A 6,065-nucleotide genomic window follows, 5' to 3' on the forward strand; every position below is an offset into this window, starting at 1 on the left:
ATTTCTCTGTAGTTTGTTTTGGGATTCATCAACACAAGACATTGGTCTCATCATGGATCCTGCCCTGAGCTTAATGTGGAGGCTGGCTATAAGAGTAACAGCATTTATACTTAAAACTGTGCCAGTTGAGCACTGGACATTTTTATGGTAGGACACATTTGGTCATTCCTATTTCTCTCCTCATATTGAGAAGCCACAAATTGTGCTTACAGATCTGGCCATCCTGTGCTGGGACCTAAGGACTCCCTGTTGTATGTAGGATAAAAATCCAAATTTCTTTGCCTAACACACAAATGTTTTCTTATTCAAACCTCAAGTTATCTTTTCTAGTCTCATTGTGCCTTGCTATTTCTTCCTGAATGTTAGCTTAAAAAGCCTAAAACAATCTGTCATTTCCAAACTAACATTTCTAGCACATTGCAAAGTGTTTGGCCTACTCTTCTCTTTCTCCAGTTCATTACCTGGGTCGGGAAGATCCGCTGGAGAAAGGATAGGCTACCCACTCCAGTATTCTTGGGCTTTCCTTGTGGCTCAGCTGGTAAAGAATCCATCTGCAATGAGGGAGACCTTGGTTCGATCCCTGGGTTGGGAAGATTCTCTGGAGAAGGGAAAGGCTACCCACTCCAGTATTCTGGCCTAGAGAATTCCATGGACAGTCCATTGGGTTGCAAAGAGTTGGACACGACTGAGCGACTTTCACTTCACTTTCCCTTTGTCTAGGTTTTACACCCAACTCACTTTCTCCTAAAGAACTCCTTTTCATTCTTCAAAACACAAGTTAAGTGCCATTACTTTCCATTCAAAATATTTGTCATGCATCTCTTAAATGCTAGGCACTAAGGTTGTTCTTGCCCTTCTAGAGCTAGTTTAAAGTAGGAAAGACAAAAATCTCAAAAGGGAATTATAACAAACACTTTATGATAGCTGTCTAAGGTCTCTGAGATGAAGCACTGAAATGAAGTTTTAATAAATACTATCTTGACTCAGTTTGAGACTTGGATAAGTGGCCAGATAATTCCTCTTCCTGAGCAGCTGGTGAAGTCCACACCTCCATCCACCTCCCTTGAATGGCTATCACACACTGAGTTACTGTAAACCTGCCATAATCTCCCCAAGACCGAGTACCAGACAACCAGCGGAAACCCTTATGCCCAGAACTTGCTGAAGTTGTTCAAACTAGCCAATCCTAAGTCTGCCTACCCTGCTTTGCCCATTCCTTCCCACGGATACCACAATAGAGGTATCTTCCCAGAGCTTCCCCTTCACCCTCTGCCTCATGACTGATCTTGGTGCTTCCCCATGTGGCCCTGCATGGTGTACTGTCATTTCCCTAGGGAGTTATGAACAACAAAACTGTCAAAACCTTTCTGGTTTCTGTCTCTTGATCTGCATCTGGCTTCACCATGCATTACCCAAAGAAATATAGTTCAAGCACCATATTACCTACTGCGGACTGGAGCAGTCCCAGGTTGGGACCTAAACTGAAAGATGAATCAGAGTTAAACAAGCAAGGGGTGTCCATGGGGCAGGAAAGAGTGATGTGGACAGAGGAATTAGGGCTCGTAGGGAAAACAAGGTGTGCTATGACCTGGAAGAAAAGCTTTAGGAGATGTTCAAGGACTGAGAAATTGCCATTGTGACCAGTTATGGAGTTGATGGGATAGAAAGCAAGAGTCCAAGCATGAAGTGCTCAGTGTGGGCTCCATGAACAACAGCATCTGGTTGAAATGTCTCTCAAACCCATTTGCGCTGTTCTCTGTTTTTTGTTAACATTTTATTTTCTTCACTAGACTTGAACTCTTTGAAGGAAGGAACCATGTCTCATTCATCTTTGTGTCTCCAAAATTTGACATTTTTGCTTTTTATGGAGGGGGCATCCTTTTTTACTAGCTGATTCAATTAGTTTTACAGCAGAAACTAACACAACATTGTAAAGCAACTATATTCCAATAGAAACAGAATATGCTTTTAATAACCTAACCTATAGAATACATTAACTGAGCCTAGCCTATCTTAAACATGTTCACAACACTTACTTTAGCCTACAGTTGGGTAAAATACCACAAAGCTTATTTTGTAATAAAGTGTTGAATATCTCAAAAAAAGACATACATGCTTTTAGAATGTGAGTTGAATCAGGCTTTACTGTATTACCTTCAATCACACAGAGCGACAGTGTCCCCAACAATGAAATCAGATAAAGGATGCAGTAAGAAGCAGAACTCAGAATGCAATTTTTAAGCTGTGGAACATGAATTGTCCTTAGTCTTACCAAATGATGTTTTACTAAGAATTTAGAGGGGTCTAACCCATACTCAAGTCCTTACTAGTATGTGATTGCAGGCAGGTGGTATAATCCACTCAGCTTTAGTTTCCCTAGCCATAAAATTGACATAATATTTAGCTCAGTGGGATTTTTCTCTTGGTGAAATTAGCTACTGGATGTAAAATACCAAGTACAATTATGACAAATACTATTAAGCATTTAAAAGTATGAATTAATTCCCTCACCTCTTTCCTTCCCACTCTTGCTCACCCCTAGAATGCTGATTAGAGGTGCTTTAAAACTGTGCTGATTTCAGATGAAGATAGGAATAAACCCTTAAACTAATGATAGAGTTGCCCATAGCTATCTAGGAACCACTGACTTAGCACTGTAAGGAGATTCAAACAACTTGTTGCCCAGAATCAGGGCTTACATCTAAGGGTGATGACCAAGCTTAGAGTGAGTGATATGAGCTGGTGAGGGTCATATAGTATAAGGTTTCCCTGGTGGCTCAGACGGTAAAGAATCTGCCTGCAATGCAGGAGATCCAAGTTCAATCCCTGAGTCAGGAAGATCCCCTGGAGAAGGAAATGGCAACTCACTTCAGTATTCTTGCCCAGAGAATTCCATGGACAGAGGAACCTGGCAGGCTACAGTCTATGGGGTTGCAGAGTTGGCCACAACTGAGTGACTTTCACTTCACTTCACTTGGGCTCCAATCATGAGTAAAAGAAATCTATGAAAGCAAAATGAAAGGAGTGTGTCATTCTCACAAGGAGGATTAGAGTAAATTTCCCCACTAGCAGAGAAGATTTGAGTTGGACATGAAGGATGAATAGGCTTTATTGGGCATTTTAAGGAGCGAGGCATATTACTCAAGGGAAGAGCAGAAGTCTGAAAATGAACAGATCAACTGGAAAGGAAAGAGACCCCAGTGCATTATGGTGGAAGAGCATAGAAAAGTAAGTAAACTCTGATGAAAAGTCCACTATGTAGAAAGCTTGAAGTTTCTAAAACTAAATCTAAATAACGAGTGTTGGTGCTTTTCAATCATCTTCTGTTTAGAAGTTTGATTAAAATAATTAAATTCATGTTTGTTGTATATATGTAAAAAAAGAACTCCTTGCCCAAACACTGCAATGTATATAACAGAAGAGTAATATCAAGAGAGAGAAGAACTTTCTCTACTAAAGTTATCAGAGACCTGAACCCTTGACTTGACTTGACAACTCTATTGCAAACTCCCTTGGTCAGAGACTATATTATCATCTTTATGCTCTGGCACTTCACAGAGCCTGGCACACAGTAGGTGCTCAATAAATATCAAGTAGAGAAAAAATAATAGAACAAGTGAATTAATATCTTTAAATTACACATTTTTTTAATTTTTGGCTTTTTGATATTTGCCTCATGCCCAGTTCTGTACCACACTGATTTTATCAACTATATGAAATTCAATATAATATGATAATCCTTTTTTCAAGTTTAAATCTTTTCCACATAACCAGTAATTACTTCTTAAGAATAATATCCACATGGTATTTTTTCTTCTACATTCTGATTTTGAAAATTATCAGTGAGTGGGTTAAGAACTTATTGCATGTTTTTACTTTAACTGAATGAGATTTCTAGCAGATGCTTGGACTATTACTTGCTCTTATAATGACCTATCACATCTGTACTATAAGAGGTAGATGAGAAACGTATCAATTACCTCTTTTCTCTGGTTGGGGGCTGCAGTATGCCCTCATAGTTACTTTCTTTCACTTTGGCTTTTATCTACCAGCATAACTTTATGATCAACAGTGGAATGCAGTTTCTTGGGAAGCAATGATGTCCATTACCAGACATTTGAAGAAGCCTTTGGTTCAATTTATTAATATGTCTTTCATTAGGAAGAAGGTTGAAATAACACTCTTTAATGCTCTTTCTAGATGTAAAACTTAAGCAATGCTTGACACTTAGAGGATGAACGCTTCTCCAAATTCGATTAGTTAAAAGCTGAATAAACCCCAGTATAGGCATTCCGGAAAATATTTAAATGGTTTCCTTCTAGTTACTTTAGCAATAATGGAATTCATCTCAGGAAGTTTATGTTAAATCCAGTCTCACTGGAGTTTCACTGTGCTTTTCACCTTGACTGATGGACAATAAAGAGTCTAGGCGTCTTTGAGTTGAATTGTGTTTTTTATATCCTCATCCATTCTGGCTAAAAAACACATCTCATGTAAATGGAGAGTTTTATTTTACACAGATCCCAATCCAATTTGGTATCCTTGTTATCAGATTGGACTACTCAGAAGAAAAAATATGGTAGTTAATATTTACAAATATTGATTTCAGTCTAGTCCTTTGGAACATAAAAATATAGTCTCGATTTTTCAGTGATAACTTAGCAAGAGCTTTTTCAGTTGGGCAGTGCACAGTTCCATACTTATACTCTGAAAACTGGTTTGTGGGGAGGTACACAAATATTACTAGTCAAATTATCAGGAACCTTTTCACAGCACAGCATGAGTTTTTGTATATAAAACCGTAGTGAAGTCAAAGTCGTTCGGTCGTGTCTGACTCTTTGTGACCCCACCATGGACTGTATAGTCCGTGGAATTCTCCAGGCCAGAATACTGGAGTGGGTAGCCTTTCTCTTCTCCAAGGGGTCTTCCCAACTCAGGGATCAAACCCAGGTCTCCTACATTGCAGGTGGATTCTTTACTACCTGAACCACAACGGAAGCCCGAATAATCCCATACCAGACTGATAAAGATAGAAACTGAAGCAGTAATTCTAAGCACTGCACTCACAACAGTATTAACTTGGAATAATAAAAGCAATTCGGGTGGATGCGTGCTAAGTTTCTTCAGTCATGGCCGACCCTGTGTGACTCTATGGACTACAGCCCGACAGGCTCTTCTGTCCATGGGATTCTCCAGGTAAGTACACTGGAGTGGGTTGCCATGCCTTCCTTCAGGGGATCTTCCCCACTCAAGGATAGAACCCAGGTCTCTTAAGTCTCCTGCACTGACAGGCAGGTTGTTTACCACTAGTGCCACCTGGAAGCAAAATCAGTTTATCCATAGCTTACTAAATGCAAGCTATACTTATGAAAATATCCAAGGTATTGCTGAATACAGAAGAAATACAGGAGGATGGAGAGAGACAAGAAATATCTATGTTCCTGGGAAAGTTTTGCAATCTGTTCCTAATTTTTTTCTCTGTTCAGTGTAGATAGCAAGTTGTTTTGTTACTTCTATTATGAAGATCAATTGTGACAGTATTTGTGGAAGCAGCTTGTAACCTGGAAAATAATTTAGGCTTGACTATTCAGTCTGAAGGAAAATTGAGGGCAGGAGGAGAGGGGGGTGACAGAGGGTGAGATGGATGGATGGCATCACCAACTCAATGGACATGATTTGAGCAAACTCGGGGAGACAGTGAAGGACAAGGAAGCCTGGGATGCTGCAGTCTATGGGGTCGCAAAGAGGCAGACACAACTTAGAGAATGAACAATAACTCAGTCTGAAGTTGAGAGAGAGAGATTGGAAAGAAGAATCTGAACTGAAGTGATACCTCTGCTCCAATTGACAGGTCAAGAGATTAGATACCTTTTATTTAACATTCAGCATCAGGGTATGCACAAACTCTGGAACTTTTCTTTGCTCAAGACTTTCCCATTTCCTATTTAAAGAAGCCCTATCTTGGGTCATATTGTCTTGGAAAGTTAACTGATCTAGTAAGTTTATTAGGCTTTGGGGTTCATGCATGGTGGTCGGTGAATGCTGTGTATCTTCATCCATACCTT

Source organism: Giraffa tippelskirchi, chromosome 1 (genome assembly GCF_054371585.1).
Source record: "Giraffa tippelskirchi isolate mGirTip1 chromosome 1, T2T-mGirTip1v1.2.pri, whole genome shotgun sequence".
Taxonomy (NCBI): Eukaryota; Metazoa; Chordata; class Mammalia; order Artiodactyla; family Giraffidae; genus Giraffa; species Giraffa tippelskirchi.